The sequence below is a fragment of the Peromyscus maniculatus genome, chromosome 1 (assembly GCF_049852395.1).
Source record: "Peromyscus maniculatus bairdii isolate BWxNUB_F1_BW_parent chromosome 1, HU_Pman_BW_mat_3.1, whole genome shotgun sequence".
NCBI classification, from domain to species: domain Eukaryota; kingdom Metazoa; phylum Chordata; class Mammalia; order Rodentia; family Cricetidae; genus Peromyscus; species Peromyscus maniculatus.
The window spans coordinates 56,639,524-56,665,924 of NC_134852.1; the positions used below are offsets into that span (position 1 = coordinate 56,639,524).

At 40.6% G+C, this 26,401-nt stretch overlaps 1 protein-coding gene across 2 annotated transcripts in view; it reads right to left on the reverse strand.

Annotated features, from left to right (window-relative positions):
* Window positions 1-24,947, reverse strand: part of LOC143266964 (STAM-binding protein-like) — an 89,828-nt gene extending 64,881 nt beyond the window's left edge. Inside the window, exons 1-2 of one of the 2 annotated variants that reach the window (XM_076543036.1) lie at window positions 24,704-24,804; window positions 11,207-11,246 (exon numbers count right to left, since the gene is read on the reverse strand). The gene's annotated coding sequence lies outside the window, so the exon portion shown is untranslated. Of the gene's footprint in view, window positions 1-11,206; window positions 11,247-24,703 lie in introns of both variants that reach the window. The other variant, XM_076543020.1, reaches the window with a different exon arrangement.
* Between the last annotated feature and the right edge of the window lie 1,454 nt (window positions 24,948-26,401).

Here is a 26,401-nt window from a genome sequence, read left to right on the forward strand (position 1 = left end):
GTCTAGTCAAAGAGAAAGAAAAGGGATTCTATGAGCAAGTACTTCAGAATCATGGTGGGGAAGCATGCAGGGACGACCAAACCAAACTAGTGGGAACTCATGAAAGTTGGATCAATGGCTGTGGAGCCTACATGGGACTGGACTAGGCCAATTGCATGGTGAAACAGTTGTGTAGCTTGATCTGCTTGGGAGGGCCCCTGGAGGTAGGATCAGAATTCATCTCCGGTGCACGAGTGGGCTTTGTGGAGCCCACTACCTATGATGGGATGCTTCGTGCAGCCTTGAGGTACGGTGAAGGGTTTGGACTTGCTTCTACTGAATGTGCCTCCCCATGGGAGGCCTTGCCTTCTTGTAGAGGGGAATGAGTTAGGAGGGGAGGCTGGGGGCAGGAGGAGGAAAGAGGGGTGTAGCTGGAGTTTTCTCCAGTCCCACCTGGGGTCAGCAGCTGCTCAGAACCAAATAAACACATAAGAGGTTTATATTAAAACTGTGTGGCTATTTGTTCAGGCTTACTACTTACTATCTCTTACATTTAAACTAACCCATAATTCTTATTTATGTTTAGCCACATGGCTTGGTACCTTTCCTAAGTTCTGCCTTCACATCTTGCTTCCTCTGTGTCTGGCTGGTGACTCCTGACTCAGCCTTCCTGTTCCCAGAGTTCTCTCTGCTTATCCCACCTACATTATATTTCCTGCCTGGCTACTGGCTAATCAACATTTATTTATCAACCAAATCAGAGTAACACATTCACAGCATACAGAGTGATATCCACAGAAAAGGGAGATCTTTGATTGGTGTGGAAAATAAATGAAAATGTTTTCTTAATAAAAAAAGAAAATAGATATTTTTCTCACATAATATATCCTGATTACTATTTTCCCTCCATCTGCTCTTCCCATTTTCTCCCCACCTACCATCCCACCAAGATTCACTACCTTTCTGTTTCTCATTAGGACACTAACAGGCTAATAAGGGATGATAAATAATATAATAAGACAAAACAAAACTAAGACATCTAAATTGGACAAAACAAACAGAAGAAAAAGAGCCTAAGGGAAAGCACAAGAAGCAGAGATCCAAAACACTAAACTGGAAACCATAAAATATACACAGAGGACCTGATACAGAGCCATGAAGTACCCTATGCATGCTGCTGCAGTCTCTGTTAGTTCCTATGTGCTTTGATCATGTTAAGTTAGAGGACATTGGTCTTTTGGTGACCTCCAATCCCTCTGGCTCTTATACTTTCTGCCTTCTCTCTTAAAAGGTTTCCTGAGTCCTGGGGGGGGGGGTTGATAGACACATCCATTTTAGGGTCAAGTATTCCAAGGTTTCTCGCTCTCTGTATAATGTCTGGCTGTGGGTCTCTGCATTTGTTCCCATCTGCTCTAGAAGAAATTTCTCTGATGATGTCTGAGTAAAGCAATGATCTATGTCTAATACCATTAGGAGTCATTTTATTGCTATGTATTCTGTCTTAGTTTGTTTTGTTTGTTAAAATAGCAATATTTGGGTTTACTTTAAGTGTCTTGGCTTTCTAGTCAAAGGTTATTGGTCACCCAAACAGTGTCAGGTATGGGTTCTATTTCATGGAATGGGCCTTGGGTCAAATCAGGCTTCTCAGGGACATCCACCAAACACAAGCAACCTGAAGGAGGAGAAGGGTCACACAAGTAGGCAAAAGAGTAAGAGACAGGCCCTGCTCCCACTGCTTTCTTTTTTCCATTGTATATTTCTGGCTTCTTTATTAAAAAAAATTTTTTCAGGTGTTAATAGGCATGTGGACTTATGCCTGGGGCTTCTATTTGATTCCATTGATCCACATGTCTTTATGCCAATATCATGCCATTACTAGAGTTCTGTAGTATAGCTTGCAATCAGGAATGGTGATATCTCTGGAAGTTCTTTTATTATATAGGATCGTTTCTTAGCTGCCTTGGATTTTTTGTTTTTCCATATGAAGCTGAGTATTATTCTTTCAAGGACTGTAAAGGAATTTTTACAGGACTGTTGGAATTTTTAATGGGGATTTCATTGAATCTGTAGATTACTTTTGATAGAATATCCATTTTTACTACATTAATCCTGCTGATCTATGAACATGGAAGACCTTTCCATATTCTTGTGCCTTCTTCAATTTCCTTCTTCAAAATCTTAAAGTCACTCACTTACTTGGTTACAGTTATCCCAAGATATATTATTTGTGGCCATTGTGAAGGGTGTTGTTTCCCCAATTTATTTCTCAACCAGTTTGTCATTTGCATATAAACATTTTTAAAGCAGTCCAGACAAGAGCAGTTTCTTGCCCAAATGGCTATTTTTGCCAAGAAGAAGATAAACTCCATATAGAGTGTCTTCAATGCCCATTTACCTCTTTGAAGTAAATCGGTGCTGCCAGGAGCAAATGTGTCTCATTGTCCAGAAAAATCTAAGTTTTTAAAACATTTTAAATGCCATATTCTGTAGATCTTTGAAATGTTTGAAGATTACCTACCTAATTGAAATATATCTATGTATATCTAGAAAACAAGCCAGCCAGGACAAATCTCTCCCACTTGCATCCCCCAAGTAGCACACAGAGGCTTGTATTAATTATAACTGCTTGGCTATTAGCTCAGGCTTATTACTGACTAGCTCTTACACTTAAATTAACCCATTATTTTTATCTATGTTTAGCCATGTGGCTTGGTACCTTTTCTCAGTTCTGCCTTCACATCTTGCTTCCTCTGTGTCTGGCTGGTGACTCCTGACTCTGCTCTTCCTCTTCCCATAATTCTCCTTGTCTGCTTATCCCACCTATACTTCCTCCCTGGCTACTGGCCAATCAACATTTTATTTATCAACCAATCAGAGCAACACATATTCACAGCATACAGAAAGAAATCCCACAGCAGGTAAGTGACTGGTCTCCCAGCTAAACTGCCCCAGTCCCTAGGCACTAGGCACTAGGCTCCTACTCCCATCTCAGCTCCAGTAGGTAGCCAACAGGTAAGAGCCCTGCAGGCAGGCCACACCACCATTGCTACCACCCACTGGACCCTGTAACTTGTAAGACCCACCAAGGCCATCATCCTCCCCCTGGCCAACTATACCCTGAAAAGTCAGCAGCCTCTAGAGGCATAAGAACCACCTGCACCAAATGAAAGAAGAGCAGCCTCCCCATAAACAGACCACTCCAGCAGCATCAGCAGATCCTGTAGGTACAAGCACCACTCACACCAGTTGGAACAACAGGCACAGGCACAACCTAAAGAACAGACTCCATAGGTACAGGTACAACCCTACCAGTTGGAAGAACAGACCCCCTAGGCACAAGTAAGGCCCACACCAGCCAGAAGAACTGGACAACATACTGGACCTAGGAACCCAAATGCCCACAAACCTCAGCTGAAACAACCCTACTTGACCTGACAACCAGCCAATCACCAGAACTCTTGGCCATTCAGGCCAAAAGACAATAAATGAAACAGATAATAAAGGAACAAAAGACTCATAGAACAACGATAAAACAAGAGTCAACAACTGTTCCTATAGTTATCCCAAACCCAGATGTGTAAATAGCACTGTAAGGATACATTCAACAACATAAAGATCAATAAGGCACCACAAGAACCCAGTTTTTCTGTAACAGCAAGACCTGAACATCCCAATGCAGATGAACCAGTAGAAAATGATCTTTAAGAAATAATTTTATGAATATGATAGAGGCCCTTAAAGAGGAAATGAAAAATTCTCTTGAAGAAATTCAGGAAAAGATGAAAAAAAATTGGAAGAAATCAATACATCCCTTAAAGAAAGCCAAGAAAAAAAACCAATCAGACAGGTGAAAGAAACAGTTCAAATTGAAAACTGAAGTAGAAGCAATAAAGGAAACACAAACCTAGGGAATTCTGAAAATGGAAAATCTGGATAAATGAACAGGAACTACAGAGCCAAGCATAAACAACAAAAAGAGAGACTCTCAGGTATTGAAGATACAATAGGGGAAATAGATTCATAGGTCAATGAAAATGTTAAATCCAACAAATTCTTAACAGAAAACATCCAGGAAATCTGGGACACCATGAAAAGACCAAACATAAGAATAATTGTGATAGAAGATGGAAAAAAATTCAAGATCAATGGTACAGAAAATATATTCAACAAAAATCGTAGAAGAAAACTTTCCCAACCTATAGGACATGCCTATAAAGATACAAGAAGCTTAGAGAACACCAAATAGACTAGACAAAAAAAAGTCCTGTCACCAAATAATAATCAAAACACCAAACATACAGAAAAAAAAGAAAGACTATTAGGAGAAATAGCAGAACTAACAGATATAATGATGCAAAAGGGCTTAATAGACATCTATAGAACATTTCACCCAAACACAGAAGAATAAACCTTCTTCTCAGGACCTCCTGGAACATTCTCTAAAATTGACCATATACTGCTGTGGGACGGTCTGTATGTCAAATTGCTCTGATTGGTCAATAAATAAAATACTGATTGGCCAGTGGCCAGGCAGGAAGTAGGTGGGAGAAGGAGAGAGGAGAATTGTGGGAAGCAGAAGGCTGAGGCAGAGAGACACTGCAGCCGCCGCCATGACCAGCAGCATGTGAAGACGCCAGTAAGCCACCAGCCACGTGGCAAGGTTTAGACTTATGGAAATGTATTAATTTAAGCTATAAGAACAGTTAGCAAGAAGCCTGCCACGGCCATACAGTTTGTATGCAATATAAGTCTCTGTGTTTACTTGGTTGGGTCTGAGCGGCTGTGGGACTGGCGGGTGACAAAGATTTGTCCTGACTGTGGGCAAGGCAGGAAAACTCTAGCTACAATATACTCTGTCAAAAGGCAAATCTCAACGGATACAAAAAAGTTGGAATAACCCCGTGTATCTTATTGAATCACCTTGGATTAAAGTTAGAATTCAACACCACCACAAATTACAGAAAGCCTACAAAACTCATGGAAACTGAACAACACTCAACTGAATCACCAAAGGGTCAAGGAAGAAATACAGCAATTAAAGACTTCCTAAAATTCAATTAAATGAATGAACAACATACCCAAACTTATGAGACACCATGAAAGCAATAAATGTGTACATAGAGAATATGGAGAAATATCACACTAGCAACTTAACATCACACCTGAAAGCTCTAGAACAAAAAGAAGCAAATGCACCCAGGAGGAATAAATGACAGGAAATAATCAAACTGAGAGCTAAAATCAATAAAACAGAAACAGAGAACAATACAAAGAATCAATTAAACAAAAAGTTGGTTCTTTGAGAAAATCAACACGATAGACAAACCCATATCCAAAATAACCATAAGGCAGAGAAATAATATCCAAATTAACGAAATCGGAAATTAAACAGGAAAGATAACAACAGACACTGAGGAAATCCAGAGAAATCATTAGGTCATATTTCAAAAACCTGTACTTCACAAAATTGGAAAATGTAAAAGAAATGGTCGATTTTCTGGATAAGTACTACATATCAAAAGTAAATCAAGACAAGATAAACAATTATAATAGACCAATATCCCCTAAAGAAATAGAAACAATCATTCATAGTCTGGCAACAAAAAAAGCCCAGGACCAGATGGTTTCAGCTCAGAATTTCACAGAAAAGCTAATACAAATACTCCTCAAATTCTTCCACACAATATAAACAGAAGGAACATTGTAAAATTCTTTTTATGAGCCTATGTTTACACTGATACTCAAACCACAAAAAAGGCAACAGAGAAAGAGAATTACAGACCAATATACCTCATGAACATTGATACAAAAAATACTCAGTAAAATACTGACAAACCGAATCCAAGAACATATCAAAAAATCATCCACCATTATCAAGTAGGATTCAACCAGACATTCAGGGGTGGTTCAACATACAAAAATCTGTCAATGTAATACACCATATAAACAAACTGAAAGGAAAAAACACGTGATCATCTCATAGATGCTGAAAAAGCCTTTGAAAGGATCCAACACCCCTTCAGGATAAAAGTCTTGGAGAGATCAGGAATACAAGAAACATTCCTAAACATAATAAAATCACTATACAGCAATAAACACTATACAGAAATAAAACAAGGCTCTCCACTCTCTTCATATCTATTCAATATAGTACTCAAAGTTCTAGCTAGAGAAATAAGTCAATGAAAGGAGATCAAGGGGATACAAATGGGAAAGGAAGAAGTCAAACTTTCACTTTTTGAAGACAATATGATAGTATACATAAGTGACTCCCCCAAATTCTACCAGGGAACTCCTATAGCTGATAAACACCTTCAGTAAGTTGACAGGATACAAGACTAACTCAAAAATATCAGTAGCCTTCCTATATAAAAATGATTTTAAAAAAAAGCTGAGAAAGAATCAGAGAAATAACACCCTTTGCAATAGTTAAAAATAGTATAAAATATCTTGGCTAACTCTAACCAAACAAGTGAAAGACCTATATGACAAGAACTTTAAGTCTTTGAAGAAAAAAATTGAAGAATATATCAGAAAAATGGAAAGATCTCCTACGTTCAATACATACAATTAACATAGGAAAAATAACAATCTTATGAAAGGCAATCTACAGATTCAATGCAATACTCATCAAAATTCCCACACAATTCTTCACAGACCTCAAAAAAACAACACTCAACTTCATATGGGGAAAAAAACAGGATAGATAAAACAATCCTGTACAATAAAGAAACTTCCAGAAGCATCACCATTCCTGACTTCAAGCTCTACTATACAGCTATAGTAATAAAAACAGCTTGGTATTGGCATAAAAACAGACATGAAGATCAATGGAATCGAATCAAAGACCCTGACATAACCCACACATCTATGAATACCTGATTTCTGACAAATAAGCCAAAATTGTACAATGGAAGAAAGAAAGCATCTTCAACAAATGGTGCTGGCATAACTGGATGTTAACATGTTAAATGAATGTAAATAGATCCATACTTATTGCCATGGACAAAACTCAAATCCAAGTTGATCAAACAACTCAACATAAATCCAGTTACACTGAATCTGATAGAAGAGAAAGTGGGAAGTAGCCTTGAACGTATTGGTACAGAAGACTACTTCCTATATATGACACCAGAAGCACAGACACTGAGAGCAACAATTAAAAAATGGAACCTCTGAAAACTGAGCTGCTTCTGTAAGGCAAAGGACATGGTAAATAAGACAAAATGGCAGCCTACACAATGGGAAAATATCTTCACCATCCCCACATTTCACAGTAGGCTGATCTCCAAAATATATAAAGAACTCAAGAAACTAGACAGTAAAATACCAAATAATCCAATTAAAAATGGGGTAAGGATCTAAACAAAGAATTCTCAATAGAAGAATTTCAAATGGCCAAAAGACATTTAAGAAATTGTTCAACATCCTTAGCTATCAGGGAAATGCAAATCAAAATGACTTCTGATATCATCTTACATTTGTTAGAATAGCTAAGAGAAAAAACACTGATGACAGTTTGTGCTGGAGAGGATATGGAGTAAGAGGGAAACTCCTCCACATCTGGTGGGGGTGCAAAGCTTTACAGCCACTTTGGAAATCAGTATGGTATTTTCTCAGAAAATTGTGATACAATTTACCTCAAGACCCAGAAAAACCACTATTTGGCATATACCCAAAAGATGCTCAATAATACCCAAAGGACACTTGCTCAGCTATGTTCATAGCAGCATTATTAATAGTAGCTAGGACCTAAAAACATCCTAGATGCCCCTCAATCAAAGAATGGATAAAGAAAATATATATTTACACAATGGAGTATTACTCAGTGGTAAAAAAAAATGACATCATGAAAAGATGGAAGTAGAAAATATCATCCTGAGTGAGATAACCCACACACAGAAAGACAAACATAGTATGTACTCACTCATAAGTGGATAATAGATGTAAAGCAAAGGATAATCAGGTTACAATCCACAACCCTAGAGAAACTAGGTAACAAGGAAGACTCTAAGAGTGACACATGGATTGTCCTGGGAAGGGGAAATAGATGATATCCCCTGGGTAAACTGGGGGCTGGGGACAGTGGAGGGAAGAGGATGAAAAATGGGAACATAAAGGATCAAGATAATCAAGTTAGTGGACAAACAGAGAGAGAGAGAGAGGGGGGGGGGAGGGAGGGAGGGAGGGAGGGAGGGAGGGAGAGAGAGAGAGAGAGAGAGAGAGAGAGAGAGAGAGAGAGAGAGAGAGAGAGAGAGAGAGCAATGAAATAATTATATGGATAGAGGGGGCCATTATGTGGTTAGAGAGAAACCTGGTGCCAGGAAAACTCCCAGGAAACCACAAGGATGACTAAGACTCCTAGCAATAGTAAAGAGGGTACCTGAACTGGCCTTCTCCTGTAATCAGATTAGTGACTACTATAATTGTCATCACAGAACCTTTCATCCGGCAACTGATGGAATCAAATATAGAAATCCACAGCCAAGCACTGGGCCAAGCTATGGGAGTCCAGCTGAAGAGAGGGAGGAGGGATTATATGAGCAAAGGGGAGTCAAGATGATGAAGGGGAAACCACAGAGACAGATGACCCAAGGTTGTTGGAGCTCAGGGACTCTAGGCAGATAGCTAGGGAGCCTGCATGGGATGGACCTAGGCCCACTGCATGTGGGTGACAGTTGGGCAGCTTGGTCTGTTTGTGGGACCAGGATCTGTCCATAGCACCCAAGCTGGCCTTTTGGAACCTATTCCGTATGGTGGGATGCCTTGCTCATCCTTGATGCAAGGGGGAACAACTTAGTCCTGCCTCAACTTGATATGCCATGCATTGTTGACCCCTCTGGATGGCGGGTAGAAAGAAGGTGGGGGGAGGAAATGGGAGGAGAGGAAGGAAGGGAAACTATGCTTGGTACGTAAAATAAATGTAAAAAGTGGTCACAGCATTAGGAAGGTTGAGAACCTCTACACTAGTTTATCTTGCAGGCGGGACACCACTGTAGATGACAGGGTTATGTTTGGCTTGGTGCTTACATTTCTCTGTTAGTAGTTTGCAGAGTATCTTTAGGTATCAAAGATGCTAGAATGTAGGGGTGAAGGCTCTACGTAGACACCAGCTCAAAATCTACATGTTCAGTGAGTTGTTTAGGTATTGTCTTTAGCGGCCTTGCTGTCAGCTTGTGGAGAAGAACCTATACTTGTTCTAATCCTGGCAACAGCCTGGGTTGTTTGGGAGCTAGCAAGGGACTTCTGTGGCCAACTCAATTAGATATAACCCATTCACAATATTGGAAGCTTCATTTGGTTACAAAAGGTGGCCAGTTTGGACTGTCTCTCTCATTATTTGACAATTTCAATTAGATTGCCTTCATAGATATATATATTTTAGGAACCTTTTACTTATTAGGGTTTTTTTTGGAAACTTATTAGGAACATTTTTGGAAATGTTCAATTTCTGGCTATTATGAATAGAGCAGCAATGAACATGGTTGTGCAAGTCTCTCTGTGGAAGAATGAAGTGTCCTTTGGGTATATACCCAAGAGTCTATATGGATCTTGAGATAGATTGATTCCCATCTTCCTGAGTAAGCACCACATCAATTTCTATAACTTATAAAGCATGAGGCTTGGGGTGATTGATATGTTTGTATTTGAAAACTCTGGGTTTTGGTCTCCAGGTCAGGAACTGGTCAAGACTTAATAAAAATCCTTGCCCTTTGTCCTAAAGTAAACTAAGAATGAAACCATGAAACAGAGATCTCACTGGTACTTTACATATATATAAAATTGAACAAGTTAATATATTTGAAATATAAAATGTACTCTACCACTCAAAAGCAATTTGAACATGGTTTATGAACCAAGCCCAAAAAATACTCCTATTTTATGAATGAGGCAGAAAAATTTATAAGAAAATGGCAGTCATTTGAAGTGAACAGTCTCAGTTATCAGAACAACATAGCTGAGCAAAGGCTCGAGTTATCACTCTCTCAGATGATGTCCCATCGGAGCAGATGGCACTAGCAAACCAGAGGCCTTCAAAGTCCTAAACGTGTTAATTCCAAGGCTCTGCAGAGGCTCCCCTCACTCAGCACTGGCCTCCGCAGAATCTTGAAGCACAAAGAGACATTGACATTCACCTGATTGTCCCTCTGACATCAAATGCAGCATTAATTACCCTTGAACACCTGTCATTACAATTCCTTCTCCATTTATCACAGTTTGTTCTATTTTTATATATTCAGGTTTCTTTTTTAAAATCTTGGGTTAGTTCTCCATATAAACTCTGATCTTAGACAGCCCTTGGAGACAGGAAAAATAGACATCATTGCCCTTCTGACAGCCTTACAGGTACCTGCTGACAGCCACCATCTGATACCTAAGCATTCTTGTAGGGAAAACATCCTGCTAATGGGAGACAGCCTGACTCCTACAAATCAGTAACATGCCAGTGTCCTCTCAATATTTCTTTGTTTATCCATTCCATCAGGTTACCAACATTTGTCAGGGCCAGTAAACCTATCATGGAAATGTGACAGCTAAGTATATACTTAAGCATAATGTTTGAGGAAGAATTTGGACATAAAGATTGGGACTCATTTTTTACCATAAACTGAGTGTATTACAAAAGGATGCGCCACTGAGAGTTTCATGGAGCCATAGGAGTACATGGCATGGGCTCTGCTACTGACCTCAGTCACCTGGTGGATTCCCTTGGGGAGATGCCTGCATCTCTTATGAAGAATATAAGATCCAGGAGGGAAAACAGCTTCGCCAAATCAGAGTATGTAGAAGACCTGTACATTCACGGAGCAGCCTGAGAAAGGTCCTAACCCAGAATGTAGACAATGGCAAGAGTGACATGAAATAGGCCCAGAGAAGTGTCTTTGGTGGATACTCTGAGCTGCTGTGTTTAGGAGCATTGGAAGTTCTTAAAGTGGAAGATCATGGATGAGATTATCACCTGTGCAATTGTGAAAATACTTCTCAGAACTCATGACAAGAGGTTGGAAGTTGGGGAATATAGCAGGAATAACCTCATAAGAAGGCACTCTAAAGGCAGATCAGGTGCCCAACTTAGGGAAATAGGGATCCATGACTGCTGACAAGGGTACATCTCAGAGGTGCTTAACACAAAGGTATTGAGAATTACAAGATCTGAAAACTAATTTCAGAAAATAGAGTTTCTGCTGCTAAGTATAAAGCTTAGACAATGTTATGAGCTACTTACATATTTCCCTGCTGATGTGAAGTAAAGACTTGCATATGATCTAGAGAAAGAGCAAAGAAAATAAAACTGAGTAGTTTTTGAAAAGATTACAGAGTACAATAGAAAAACTTTCCAAGACATTTTTCCTATTGGGACATGTCAGAAAGTATAACTGCAGGCTCTCATGGTCTCTAAAGACTGACTTGTCTCCCTAAATGTCCTCAAATAAAGAGTGGGAGGAAGAGAGAGGAGAGCAGAGTGCAGTGTCTGATATACACCTTTAAAAAATACAATCTTAAATCATATGAAAGTACAGAAAAGTTAAATGAGAAGGTTTAAATTTTTTTATCTTTAAAAAGACCATTGATGATAAAATTTCAAGTAGGGAAATATTTCTTTATTTAATGAGGTGGATGATTTAATGGGGTGGACTTCATTTATTGTAAAAGTTACACATTCAAGATGCTGAAGGCACATTCTGTTTTGATACTCAGATGATCAATTTGGATTCAGAAGAATTCACTTTCTTCTAATGTGATGCTATATTTATATATTCTTCTCTCAGATACTACATTTGAACTACTATTTCCCCTCCCTCCACTCCTCCTATTCCCCTTCCCAAGATCTACTCCTCCTCTGTCTGTAGATATGTTATGGTTGTGTAGCTTGGTGTTCTTATAGGACTCCTAACAGTGGGAATGGGGATGTCTCTGGCTCTTTTCCCTATGCTAGGGACCCAATCCTCCTACTAGGTTGTCTCTTCCAACCCTGATATGAAGGTTTGTGCCTATTCTTATTGTAACTTTTTATGCTATGTTCCGTTGATGTTCCTGGGAGGTCTGCTTTTTTTTTTTTTTTTTTTTTTTTTTTGGAAAAAGAAGGATTCACCTTAAAGATGGATCTTCTAGTGCCACCTTCTGGCTAAATAATAATATTTATTCCTTCTAAGAGTACAAAATTTTACTTTAGTAATTTTTGTGGATTTGGTGCCATCTGCTGGAAGCTCTAAGAAGACACACTAATCAAGCTAAGTACTTTTATGTCACCTTGTTAAGGAAACAATGTAGTAGCTTCCAAAATAGGTAGATTCTGGCTTCTAAAAGTTTTTGAAAATCATTTACAAACTTTCAGGAATTATTTCAGAGAGGCTTTGTGCCCTTGGGTGACTCTGTCCTGTCTCTATATAAACCTAACCCACATGAGAAATCACCTTCACATAGTTTAACAAGACAACAACCAACATTTGTGCATGCTTGAAAAGATCATTCCTGAGTCCTACAATTCTATACAGCAGTATAAGCTCCATATCATCATCTAAAATTGGAGATGCAGGGTATCTATCTATATCTAAAGCAGAGCACAATAAAATCCTTAAAGTAGCTGGAGAGAAGGCTCAACGGTTTAGAGTACTTACTGCTCTTGTAGAGGATGTGAGTTCTACACACACACAACTGCCTATGACTCAAGTTCCAGTGCACTGAACACTCTCTTCTAGCATCTGCAGGCTGCTGCATGCACTTGGTGTACATGACTTATAAACAAATACAGATATGTAAATAAACTTTATTTTTTAATTTTTGAGCCAAGAAGACTGTTCCATACTGAAGGACTGGCTTCTCCACATTGTCTATTTTCACTGCTACTGAAAACTCGGATAAGAGTAGATAGCATATAATCACAGTGCTGTGTAGGATATGTAGACTCTGCACGTTTTATTCCTGTTATTGAAATTGGAACTTAGTGTAGAAACTCTATGATAATCAAAATTAAATAGTATATAAATTTTTAAAAAATATAGTCTCTACAAATGTGAGTGGAACTGTCTGTGACACATGAGTTTGAGTACATACACTTTTTTTTGTCACATCTCCCTCACAACTTGAGGTTTTAAGAATTATGAGTGTTGCCAAAAGGAGCTCTTTCCATCACTAAATCTTAATTAAAAGTTGTGCTTTTCTCAAATAAATTCAACACTGAAGTGGATAGGATTTGGGAGGAGTTAGGGAAAGGGAAAATATAGTCAAAATATGTGAAAATTTTAAGTAAGGCAATCTATATTGGAAATACTTAGCAATAGCATCTTCAAATGAGTCCAGATTTGTCCCCCAAACTGACAAAATCTCCCATGAGTAGAGCACCAGGTGCTGTGATGTCCCACAGAGGACAGTGGATCTGAAGCACTGCCACTCCTCATGTCAAGGCGTACCCCACACTAGTCCCCAAATGCATCTGCCTAATAAACACACACTTCACATTTAACACTGAAGTCATACCACATGCAGAACGAAGAACTCAACACTGCAGGACTGTCCTGATTCATTGCTAATTCTACCTTTCCTTGATTTTAGCTTATAAAAACAAAAGCTAGGTACTGAAATTCAGAATAACTCTCCCTGCAAGGTGTTAATTGTCACTCTAATTAAGTCACCCACCAGTGGTCTGTCCTTAGCAACACATCATCCCTGAAAGAAAGTAAAAAAATGTAGAGAAATCCAACAAAACTCAAACTTCCATCCCATTCTTTTGCATCTGGTTATGTTGTGTGCAATATGAACTCTAGAATTCATCTAAGTCATCTTTAATGTTACAGTAAAATTAGGTTGCAATTTTTTGACATGGAGTGTAGCATAAAGCAAGACTAGGTTTCAACAGGATATCTGAAAATAATCTGTTATAATAAGGATGAGATTCATAGGACATAATTACCACTTCCAGTGGTAATACAAATTGGTTCAATGTGTAACAGAATAAACAGTCAACCAAAGGCAAACTGATTGTGATCAAGGTAAAGGAGCTCTCTGTGCTATGCTCCAGAGAAGGAAATCACCCATCTCTGGTCCCCATAGACTTCCACCACAAGTTTGGAGGATGATATGGCATGCTAACCAGTCACCATGTGATCTGGAGGGGAAGAATTGAAACATTTTCTAGGGTAGGGAGAGAGCTCAGTTGCATACATGGAAACAAGATTTAAGATCCCCAGAACACATATAAAAATCTCGGTGTGACAGTGCATGCTGGAGAGGTGGGGACATCCAGATTCCAGAACCTGACTGGCCAGACAGTCTAGCTGAATCAGTAAGCTGCATGTTCAGGGAGATTCTATCAAAAACTTAAAGGTACAGAATGATAGTGGAAATATAATGGAGATTACCTCTGTCCTCCACACTTCTGAGCATACATGAGCATATTGATATATGTGTACACACACACACACACACACACACACACACACACACACACACACATGACAGGATAGAATAATGAGCTGAATCTAAACAGGTGCAATTGAATAAATATCTGTTAAATGTTCTGTAACCTAGATTCCATAATTATCTCTAGGTACAGATAACAGAAAGTCATGTCATACAACTCTTACATGGCAAATTATATTGCAAATAAAAGATACTTAAGATATTTAGCAATATTACATGCCAATAGTTGATAGAAATAGAAACATGAAATACCTACATACCTAGGCAATTTCTTACAAGGTTTGTAGAGTGAATTGAAGACTACCAACCTCACATATAAGTCTAGTGTAAATTTAGAATTCAGTGGCAATTGTTCAACAAAAATTATGAAACTGTTTACATCACAGCCCAAGCAGTAGTGAAGTACTTGCCTGGCACATGGCACACGCTGGAGTATGCTCCCCAGCATGGAGGGGGAGATTTTATTAAAATACTACAGTAACAAAGCACTAACCCTTCACTTTTATGAGTCCCTGTGCAACACACAGGACATACACTCACAAAGCCATTCCTCTGCTAGCACTACTTTACATGGGATCCATTCCTATAATTCTGTTATTCAGAGAAACTTTAACATAACACACAGCCTAAAATTAAAAAGGCCCACAGTTGACTTATATAATTACAGAATGCACTGAAAAAGTAGTAATAAATCTATTCACAAATGGGAAATATCAACACAGAAAGAACATATTTAAATATAAAAATGGATATGAGATATTTCAACCTCAATACTTGGGAAAAATTATTTTTCTAAGCTCACTCATCCAAGAGAAGTTCTCAGCAGTTACTAACATGTTACAAAGGCCATGCGGTACAGAGTCCAATGACTATTGCAGAAAGAGAGTCAATAAATGTTTTGAGGCAATAACCAGTGTCCACTGAGGGCTGAAGCAGCTGGTATGAGACACGACTTAAACTGAATACAAGGAAAAGGAAACAAGAGGTGCAGACCAATTTACTATTTACTTAAGAGACAGGATAAGTGACCGGGAATGTTGGAAGAGTGCTTGCCAAGCATGCATGAAGCTCCTGGATCAACCTCCATACCACATAAGACCAGATGTGGCTCTCACGTAAAATCCAGCTGGGAGGAAGAGGCAGGAGGATCAGAGTGCAAGGTCTTCCTCAGCTACATCATGAGTTCTAGGCTACCATCAAAGGAAGGAAGGAAGGAAGGAAGGAAGGAAGGAAGGAAGGAAGGAAGGAAGGAAGGAAGGAAGGAAGGAAGGAAGGAAGGAGAAAATGATAAAATTGTTACTCAAAGGGGTCTTCTATCCATTGTTAGTATGAAAATGAGATCTGAGGATGGGGGTTTATGTGTTTAAAGAGATGATGGTGAAGAGAATGAGCCTTCTGTCCAGTGTAATCTCTGAGGGAAGTTCTGGGCAGAAATGACATAGAAACAGAAATGAGATGTACCTGAGACAGAGGGTCAACAGTGTTTTCCGCTTCAATGAGACTACATGGAAAAGGACGATTTGGACACAGTCGAGGTTACAAGTTCATAGATGGCAAGAAAGTTAGATGGATCCAATCTGGGCCCAGAGCAATAGACAGCACACACTCTGAGACTGACTCTCACCTGCTTGCTCGCTGTGAACCTCAGGTACAGTATTAAGGATGCCACTATGTCTCTTCCCAGACAACACTAACCAGGCACTTAATCCTTTGACATGTCTAAGGAACTGTTCTGTTAAGAAGTATAACCAATTCTACCCCTGCTGAGCACAATGAACTTTTCCCATGTTTCCACTGTCAACATGAAGTTCTATCCTGCTAGAAATGGCTCTGAGGTGGAGGTCCAGAGACTGTAACAGAGAAAAGACAGCATGCTGCTTGAGATTCTATTGTCAAGTTGACACAGCCTAAAGTAATCCGGAAAGGGAAACTTCAATGGAAAAACTGTCTTTATAGTACTACTCTGTAGCGATGTCAATGAGGAATTATTTGCTGTAGCATGCCTGGGAGGGGTGACCCTGGAAGAAAGCAAGCTGGACATGAGCCAGGGACCAAGCCAGTAAACAGCATTCCCCCATTGGTTCTTGTCTCTAGGTTCCTACCAGAGTTTGTGTCCTGATATCCCTCAATTGGCTGTGACATGAAAGTGTAAGCAAATAAGCTTTTTCCTGCCCAAGTTGCTTTTGGTCATGGTGTATCCTGGTTAGTGTTCTACTGCTGTTCAGAGATACTATGACTAAGGCAATTCTTCTAAAAGAAAGCATTTTATTGGGGGTCTTGCTTATAGTTTCAGAGGGCTAGTCCATTATCATCATGACAAGGAGCATGAGAGCAGGCAGGAAAGAATGATGCTGGAGAAGTAGTTGAGAACTTTACATCCTGATCATCTGCTATTAGGCAAAGAGAGAGACAGAGAGAGAGAGAGAGAGAGAGAGAGAGAGAGAGAGAGAGAGAGAGAGAGAGAGAGAGAGAGAGAGGAAAGAGAGAGAGAGACCCCCTGTGGGCTTGTGAAACCTCAAAGCCTACCCCCAGTATCCTAGATAGTTTTATGTCAACTTGAACAAGCTAGAGACATCTGAAAGAAGTCATCTGAGAAAAGGCCTCCATAAGATACAGCTGTAGGGCATTTTCTTAATTAGTGATTGATGGGAGAGAGCCCAGCCATTCATGGGTAATGCTATCCCTGGGATGGCAGTCCTAGGTCATTTAATGACCTGACCAAACCACGATGAGCAAGCCAGTAAGCAGTAACCCTCCGATTTCTTGACATGCCAGAATCCACTCATCCCAGAGGGCATTTTTTATGGGGCCTGGCACTCTCTGTATCTCTGCTGTGTCTCCATCACAAGCAAGCTGGCACGGCAGTATTCCAGTTGCCTCAGCACACTGCACTTTCCATTCCACAGAGCTTTGTACTATAGTAGAATACTGTTTTTAGGTGTGTTACTTTTGTTTATGTTGCATTTGTTTAACTCTGTGAGGCTGTGTTTAAAACACCTGATGGTCTAATAAAGAACTGAATGGCCAATAGCAAGGCAGGAAAAAGGATGAGGCTGGCAGGCAGAGAAAATATATAGAGGAAGAAATCTAGAAGAAGCAGCCAGAGAAGGAGGAGGACATCAGGGGCCAGCCACCCAGCTACACAAAGAGCAATGGAGTAAGAGTAAGATTTACAGAAGTAAGAAAATGAGAAAAGCCCAGAGGCAAAAGGTAGATGGGATAAGTTAAGGAAAGCTGGCTTTTAAGCCAAGCTAAGGCTAAGCATTTCATAATTAAAAATAAGCCTCCATGTGTGATTATTTGGAAGCTTGGTGGTGGGTCCCCCAAAAAAGCCAAAATACAAAACATTCTGGCACCCAACGTGAGGCTCGTATAGCCATCTAGAGTCTGAAAAAGCTGAACAACAACAACAAAAGGGGCTATGGCTCCTTTAAGAGTTTTGATTGGACAATTGCTACCAGTCACTGAGCCCTTGAGCAGCTAGTAAGTTAAGCAGAAACAAAAAAAAACTGAGCAAAAATGCCCGCCACAGTACAAGCATTGGCATCCTAGAGCTCTAGGAAGGTTGAATGCAGTTCCTGGTCAGACAAACCTCTGACCATCTGTTAGTTTCACACTTGGTTTTCACAACAAGAGAAGCAGGCAGAGCCAGCTGAGAGCTGCATTCAGAGAATCCAAGTGTACCTTAGCAGTCTAAAGTTTGCTTGTGCAGTCAAAAAAAGGATAAAAGATACACAGTAAAAGAGATCCAGAAGGAAAACCTTCTAAACAGGTCCCAGTGTGTTTTACAATGTACATAGGCCCAATAAAGAAAGAAAAAGGGTATGGACAGTCAGAAAGAAATAGTTTAAAAATAATAAAATCTTTAAAAGGAGAAATACAATAATAAAAAAATAAGCCATGTAGAGATGGGAAATACAGAGAGAGTTTAGATCCTGTATGTTATATTGATTTTGAATTTTTGAATGGTCATAAGCAAACAACAGCTGCTGAGTGACATCAGATTGAAAGAGGGACTGATGAAGTAAACCAGCCTTTATATCTTAAGAATGCCTTAACTGTAAAAAGTCAAAAAATGTATTTTTCAAATGGAAATCAAAATTGCTTAGGAGTTTTGTTCCCACAGAAGATTAAAGGCTGTGGATTCCTTCAGGGTTAATATGGACCAGGTTTGATCAGGCAAGACCACCTGAAATTTGACAGGTGATATCTATCATCAAATGTTACTGCTGGTCTTCCCAGGACCTGTTCATTATCTCAAAATTTTGTTTTTGGAACCCTAAGGATACTTCATCCACAGACAGCAGGAAAAAGTATAGAGAAAACTACATCCACATTCCAAAGAATTGGGGGTATGGGTAGCTGTTGGTTATTTGGTGGGTTATAGATGTTTGTTATCATTTAGGAAAATATTATATATTGATATAAACTTAGTTTTTTGTTATACTGTATATATGTTTCTACTCTTGTTTAAAGGATTTTGTATATTGATAAAAATTTAAGCTTATTTTTGTTACAATAAAATATTGTATATCTGTTTCTATTCTTATTTAAGGTGTTGTACCTATGCAGTTTACTTAAAAATGTAAGTTAAAATTCTACTTTTTGAAAGCTGTTATTATAAACTATATAGGATAACCAGGAAACATAGGTTAGTGGTTAGTCATTTATAACAACCAAAATTGTAGAGATGTTAAGTATGCTTTCCAGATCAAATAGAGACATATTTTAGATGGATGGATAGATAGATGGTCTTCAAACTTTTCAAAGACCTACAGAATATGGCATTTAAAATGTTTTTGTTAAAGTTTTTCATGACAATGAGACACATCTGTTCCTAGCAGCACCAATTTTCTTTGGAGAAGATGATAGGCATTGTAGAAACTCCTTATGGAGTTTGCTTTCATTGTGGCAAGGCACTGGGCAAAAAACCTGTTCTTGCCTTTGACTGCTGACTATATACTCTGCCGACTGGACATGCAGGACACAAAACAAAGTAACTGCTAAACTTTGCCAAAACAAGGCAGGACAGACGTTCAAAATTCCTACTTCACAGAAGAGTCCGTCAGATATTCTGCAGGACACGGAGGAAAGCGACTGATGAACATTGCCAATACAAGGCAGGACAGTCCTTCAAATTTTCTGCTTCACTGAGAAGTCTCCCAGATACTATGGGCCAGTAGGCTGAAGATGGATGCCCCAGTGTTGCAGAAGGAACTTTGGGTGACTGTCCAGGCAGTCAGATGACTCTGTCATTGCCAGAGATTTGGAAGTTATTCACAATGCACTTTTTGTTTACTCAAATAATATTGTCTTTCTGGGGTCCTTGATGGTGTTGAAGACTAGATAGTTACAGCTGCAGTTTTTCTTAGTTATAATAGAAAGTAAGTTAGGTGTAAAACTTTGAATTCACTAAGATAGGATCAATAATGCATTATTTTCTCTAAATATGCTAACTAAAAATGGACAGAATATTGTTGATAAATTAGTTCTTACTTGATAACTGTTTTTGTTGTTCTACTATGTTAAAGTTAAAACCTTTCATTTCAGCCAGGTAGTGGTGGCACATACATTTAATCTCAGCACTTGAGAGGCACAGCCAGGCAGATCTCTGTGAGTTTGAGGCAAGCCTGGTCTATAAAACGAGATCCAGGACAGGCACCAAAACTACACACAGAAACCCTGTCTCGAAAAAACAAAAATCAAAAACAAACAAACAAAACCTTTCATTTCTGTTTAAACAAAAAGGGGGAAATGTAGTAGAATATTATTTTTAATGTGTGTTACTTTTGTTTATGTTGCATTTGTTTAACTCTGTGAAGCTGTGTTACTATGCCTGTCTAAAACATCTGATGGTCTAATAAAGAACTGAATGGCCAATAGCAAGGCAGGAGAAAGGATATGCAGGGTTGGCAGCAGAGAGAATAAATAGAGGAAGAAATCTGGAAGAAGCAGCCAGAGAAGGAGGAGGACATCAGGGGCCAGCCAACCAGCTACACAAGGAGCAACAAATTAAAAGTAAGATTTATAGAAGTAAGAGAATGGGAAAAGCCCAGAGGCAACTTATTCCAGTGGGATAAGTTAAGGAAAGCTGGCTCGAAACTAAGCCAAGCTAAGGCTGGGCATTTTGTAATTAAGAATAAGCCTCTGCGTGTGATTTGTTTGGGAGCTGCATGACAGATCCCCCAAAAGAGCCAAAAATAAACAACAACATTATACTCTAGTCAGAAATTTAGTAAAAGACTCAGTAGGTTCCTGTCTTAAATTTTTGAAACTTGTTATGACTCTGAAGAGGACTCAGCCTCCCAAGCTCTTAGGGCACATAGATAAACTTGGTCAAAATACTGAGGAGGTCCAGAAGCCTGCTCAGCAGGTGATGAGGTGCTCAACAGATGATGCTCCTTCTCCGTGTAACATATTTATATTCATATTCAATGGTAAGCCTCAGTTTTGATTTCTCTCAGCCTGAAGTTCATATTGATCATAATTATGTACCTCCCAAGTCAAAAATGCTGAGAACTAGTGTATACTCGGGACAGCTGCTTATAATCATCTGGCTTATTTAAATTCATGTCTATATATTCTAATATTGTATTACATATGGAAATCAACATCTTTCATCTCAACAAGCAGCCCCAAACTGCTGAATAGTTTTAAGTTCCTGCAGATACCATACTGAAGTCTAAGGAGGATAAATCACTGCAAAAGCCAAGACTTTGGATTGTTCATTCAGCCAGCAATCAACACAACTTGCACAAAGCTCTGAAAAAGAATCTGAATGTGGTGATGGCTGAGATTCACTTTCTAAGCTATATTGGTCAAGCAATGCATTCAAGGATGGGTAAAAATCTGACACCAAGAGGATGTCTTCACACTGATCACCTTCTGGTGCCTTACTGACTTCCTCCTTCTTGTCAGATGCATCCTCTTTTGTGGCACAGCAAGAATTTATATCAGTGCCTTGATTTCTGCCCTGTTCTTATTTTCCATTCTATCTCAAACTGCCACTAGAAACACTTGTAGTGCCTTAAGTATTTTCTCTCCCCTAGGTAGGCACCCATTATTGCCGTAATAATAAAATAGAAAGATTCAGACAAGGAACGTCCAGTTCTGAGGGGTATGTTTTCCAAATACAAGTGTTGCAGCTCTGAAGGGAAATGTTTCCCTAGTGGAAGTGTTACAACTTTGAGGGGAGAGGTTTCCTCTATGTAAGTGTTACAGCTCTGAAGGGAAAAGTATCCTGGCAGCCTAGAGCCAAGAAATACCACAAAGTCACACTGCACAACAAATCTCACCCATAAGGGTGGGTGCCTTTGCTCAGAAGAGAAGTAGCAGGGAACTGAACAGGAGACAGACTTATACAGTTTCTTGGGGGAGGAATTTTCCAGGATGAAGATTTCCAGGGTGGGAATTGGTGAGATTTCAAGTCAAGCCCAGGGATTGGTGGGATTTTGAGCTTTGGGATGGGCTTTTGTGCTCAGGAAGGTATGTTTTGGGGCTCAGGGATTCCTGGGTTTGGGTTGGTTTTCAAACCCAGAAATGGGTTCTAACCTTTTAACCTATACTAACTTCCTACCTCCATGTGTTATTCAAAGCTCTCTGCCACAGCTCTAGATCAACGAGCCCCTCTATAGAAAACCAAGGATTTATTTGTAGGAACTCAGACAAAAACGTTTCTAACTCCAGCATTTGCACTTTGATTCCTCTCTTTTTCGGCAGGCACTTTACCACTTCTATCTGAGTTACTCTCTTACAGACAGAAAATTTCCAATTCTGCTCCCTGGTTTCCTTGACTAGGGGGTCCCGGGACAAGCACCTAATAGGAGACCACAGGAGTGCAAACTCTTTAGCAGGCCAGCTCCCCGGCTACTCGCACTACTTCAGAATTCAGTGTTCTCACTTTTGGCATACTCAGGAACATGGTGTGCCATGCTTCTGATGTAGAAGCTCAGTGTGCCAGGTAGGTTGGTTGCCTGGTCTTGCCTTCATTTTCTCCTTTAGAAAAGATTGATAAAACACACTTCTAAGCAGACTTTCTTAAGCCCATAACAGCAGACAATATCAAATGCAAGTGTAGTCTTTATCTACTCTGAGTTGGGGGTGTCTCAGTCTGCTTTCTGGTTCTGTGTTAAACACACGACCCAAATAACTTGAGAATGAAAGGGTCTATTTCAGCTTACAACCCTCAGGCTATACTGTATGACTGAGGAAGTCAGAGCAGGAACACAAGGCAGGAACCTGGAGGTAGAAAGGGAAACAGAAGCCATAGAGGAGTGCTGCTTACTGACTTGCCCCATTGGCTTGCTCAGCCTGCTTTTGTAAACACCCCAGGACCTTGTGTCTAGGGATGGAACTACCCACAGTGGGCTAGGCCCTCTCAAGTCCATCATCGGTCCATAACATGCCCCTTGGACTTGTCCAAGGACAATCTGATGGAAGCATTTTCTCAATTGCAGTTCCCTCTTCCCAGATGCTGTGTCAAGCTGACAAAACTCTAACCAACACAGAGAGTGAAGCAGTTGTGTCAATGAGGACATTGAGCACACAATGAGCATGTGTCACAGCTAGGCAAAGCCCCATGTTACCTAACAGGAGACTAGCCGACCAGCCCAGCTTCCACTCTGGTGCATCATTGTGTTCCTAGATAATAAGCATATCCACTTCACAGAAAGCTTCTTCAAGTTCTCTACCACAAAACTATCACAGGGTCCTCCTGTGGACAGCTTCATCTGAAGTAGTGAAAGGGTTGGAAATACAATTACTTTGCATTGCAAATTGTTTCCCTCCATTTTATAGTAAATCAATTGAGAACCTGATATCAAAGAAAAACTGTAATAGAATTAAACAAGGAAGTACTTACATTAGGAAGGAGACAGAACGTAAGTGCATTGCAACACAAGGCTGAAGCAATTACACACCTTGAAATTACTGTGTTAATTTGCTTTTTTTGCTGTGATAAAACACTGACTAGAACCAACTTGGGGAAAAAAGGGTTTACTTCATGTAACAGCTTGTGGTTCATCATCCAGTGAAGCCAAGCTGGAGCTCGAGGGAGGGGCTTGAACAGAAACCAAGGAGGAAAACTGCTTATTGTCTTGTTCCCGGGCTGAAGCCCAGCTACTTTTCTTGCATAACCCAGGCCCTCCTGCCTAGGGATGATAGTACCACCCACAGTGGGCGGGGCTCTCCTACATCAACTGTCAATCAAAGAATTGTCCAACAGACATGCCCACAGGCCAAAATGAAAGAGGCAATTGTTAACTGGGTGTGAAGCTGGTAACCAATATTAGCCTTCACAGTGACCCAGGGAAAAGGAGCTGGAAGACCTTAGGATACAGGATGTACCACGCCTTGAACCACCTGCGTCTGCTGACTGGGACTTAAGCCAAACACTCAGGGTTCTACAGAGATGGGGAACTAGAGGTGCTAACCATTTCTGAGTGTCGTATTTCAGACATGACACTCTGGTCCTTGATAAAGGTCTGTGCTTTAGAAGTGCTAAGAGGCTAGGAGGAGAACACCTGAAGGAGACAGAGGGCTAATTTAACATTTAAAGATTTCTTACGCAAATTCTCTAAGAATAGGGAGGTCAGAGATGAGTAGTTAGGAAGAAATAGGAGTTTAGTCAAGGTGAAGCAAATGTGAAAGCCATGGTGATCAGTAACCTTACACTTGAGACGAAATTGTGTCAACTGTACGTTGTAGTTCTGTGAAATTTATCAGAACATGAAACTAACAAAATGTGAAAATTCTTGAAAATGGAAAAACTTAAAATTCCAAGTTGATAATGTGGGGGTAAATTCTCACACATACGTCTCTATGTCTCTAAGAAGTAGAAATAGAAAAATGAAATACATTTGTACTATTTTGAAGGACAGCAACTTCAAATAATAGTTTGTTTACCAAAGTAAATGGAAGCATTTGTCCACTTAAACATAATATGTGCAAGTGCTAATCCATGAACAGACCAGAGAAATAGAAATGGACAGAAAGAGAGAGAAGGGGCAAGGAGGAAGAAAGGAAAGAAAAAAATGAAAACAAGAAAAGGAAATGTCACCTTTTTACAGTCTGGCAGACAGAACCTATACATACCATGTCCCATCTAAATACACGTGCTTTTTTTTGAGGGCACACAGCTGCATTTTGGAAATACTGGCTGTCAGAATAACAGCAAAGCCTTGATGTGGGGAGACAGAGACATACATTTGACACGAATGTCAGGCCGGGCCCTAGCGTTTCTAAATCTAATTTTAACCAGATGCTAGGTGAGTCTTACGGTTATTAAAATCTGAGCTGCTCTTACTGAAGTGTTTCTGAGTGTCCTTGTCCTTGGACAGAAACTTGGGTCTCGAGCGGCTGCCTCTGAGACGGGAATCGGTGGCGGTTTTCTCACCCTGCTGGCTCAGGGACACAGTGCTGACCCCACTGAGAGGTGGCTGACAGTAAACTGAAATGCCGATTTCAGGGCCTCAGGGGCCAGAATTCCTACACTCCCAACCGTCGTTTAAACATGTGCGGTCAACGCCTAAGTACACATGCGCAGAGCTCCTGGAACAGGCTCTGCACAGAGCTGGGCTGCAGAGGTCCCCGCCAGGAAGGGTGGAGCCTCGAGAGCCAAGGGTGGGGCGGGGTGAGGGTGGTGAGGGTGGGAGAGTGGGAGTGGGGCGTTTTCATTTGGAGGGGCTGACAGACAACTAAATGGATCAGGTGGAGCATTACTGGAGGGGCGGGGCCTAATAGTGGCGAATGCACTGGGGGCGGGGCTTGACGCAGATGGGTGGAGCTTTGCCATAGCTGGGCTTCAGGGCCCAGAGAGAAGTCCGTGTTTTCTGCTGCTGTAAGGCCCTATTAGGTGGGAATTAATACAGAGGCGGGGCTTGATGCTGGAGTGGATGAATGGGGATTATCGCCAGCTCAGATGTAGCAGGTTCTCACTGGAGGCGGAGCTTGTCGCTTTGTCTAGTGGGGTGGGGTTTGCCCCAGGCATTACAGGGGTGAGGCTTGAAGTTGGTCAGAGCTTTTGGTGGTGCTTGCCACCGGGCAGATTGTGCCCCCCAGGTGGTGGCAGGCGTTGCTGCGGGGCAGGTTTGCTGCAGGGCAGGTTTGCTGCAGGGCGGGGCTTGTAGCTATGCAGAGGGAAGCCTGCCACAGCCTCCTGGAAAGATGACCACGCCCGGCCCACGGTGCCAGCCTCCCCATGGGGCTGTGCTTCTGGTGCCCCCTCACGGAGTCAGCACCACCATCCCTCAGCCTGGTAAGTAGCCAATCTCACCCTGCTCCAGATTACAGAGGCCTTTGTAGTGCAGCTGGACAGAAGGGGTATCTGCAGGCAGGGCGACTGGACACTCCCCGAGGCTGTCCTGAGTACTGGCCTTTGATGGAACAGGTGGGGGCTGGCCTGTTCCAGGAGCTCCTCCAGACATGTGCATCTTGTATCTGTACCAACTGTACAGAGAAAGTCCTGGACAAGCTGCTCCCCAAGCCATTTAGTGGATATTTTATTAACCTGTGGCTTCCTTGTACTCAGTTTGTAACAGCTGGGGGCCTGTCCAGCTTTGAATTGTACATAAACAAGCACTATTTTAAATGTGTAAGTTTCCAGTAGTGCTGTATTTGGGATATATTTATGTGAAGGCCGCCATTATTTCTTTGAACTTTGAATCTAAGCAGGCCATATGCTATAACAGTATATTTATGCTAATATTTTACCTAGATTTGATAGCATAGCTGTAGGGTAAAAGGCCAGCCTCCCCCCCCCCCAAAAAAAAAAAAAAAAAAAACAGTCTCTGAAACCAGAGCCAAAGCAACACACCTTGACCCTAAAACCTGAGTCAAAGAAACAAACTCGGATGCTAAGACCCAGAGCCAGTTCATGTGGCCTGAAACCAGAGCCAAGGAAACCCACCCTGGCCCTGACCAACTCAGCATGAAAACCAACCCATCCCTGAGAAAGAAAATAATCAGTCCCTGAGCACGAAATCCAGCCAGTCTCTGAGCTTGT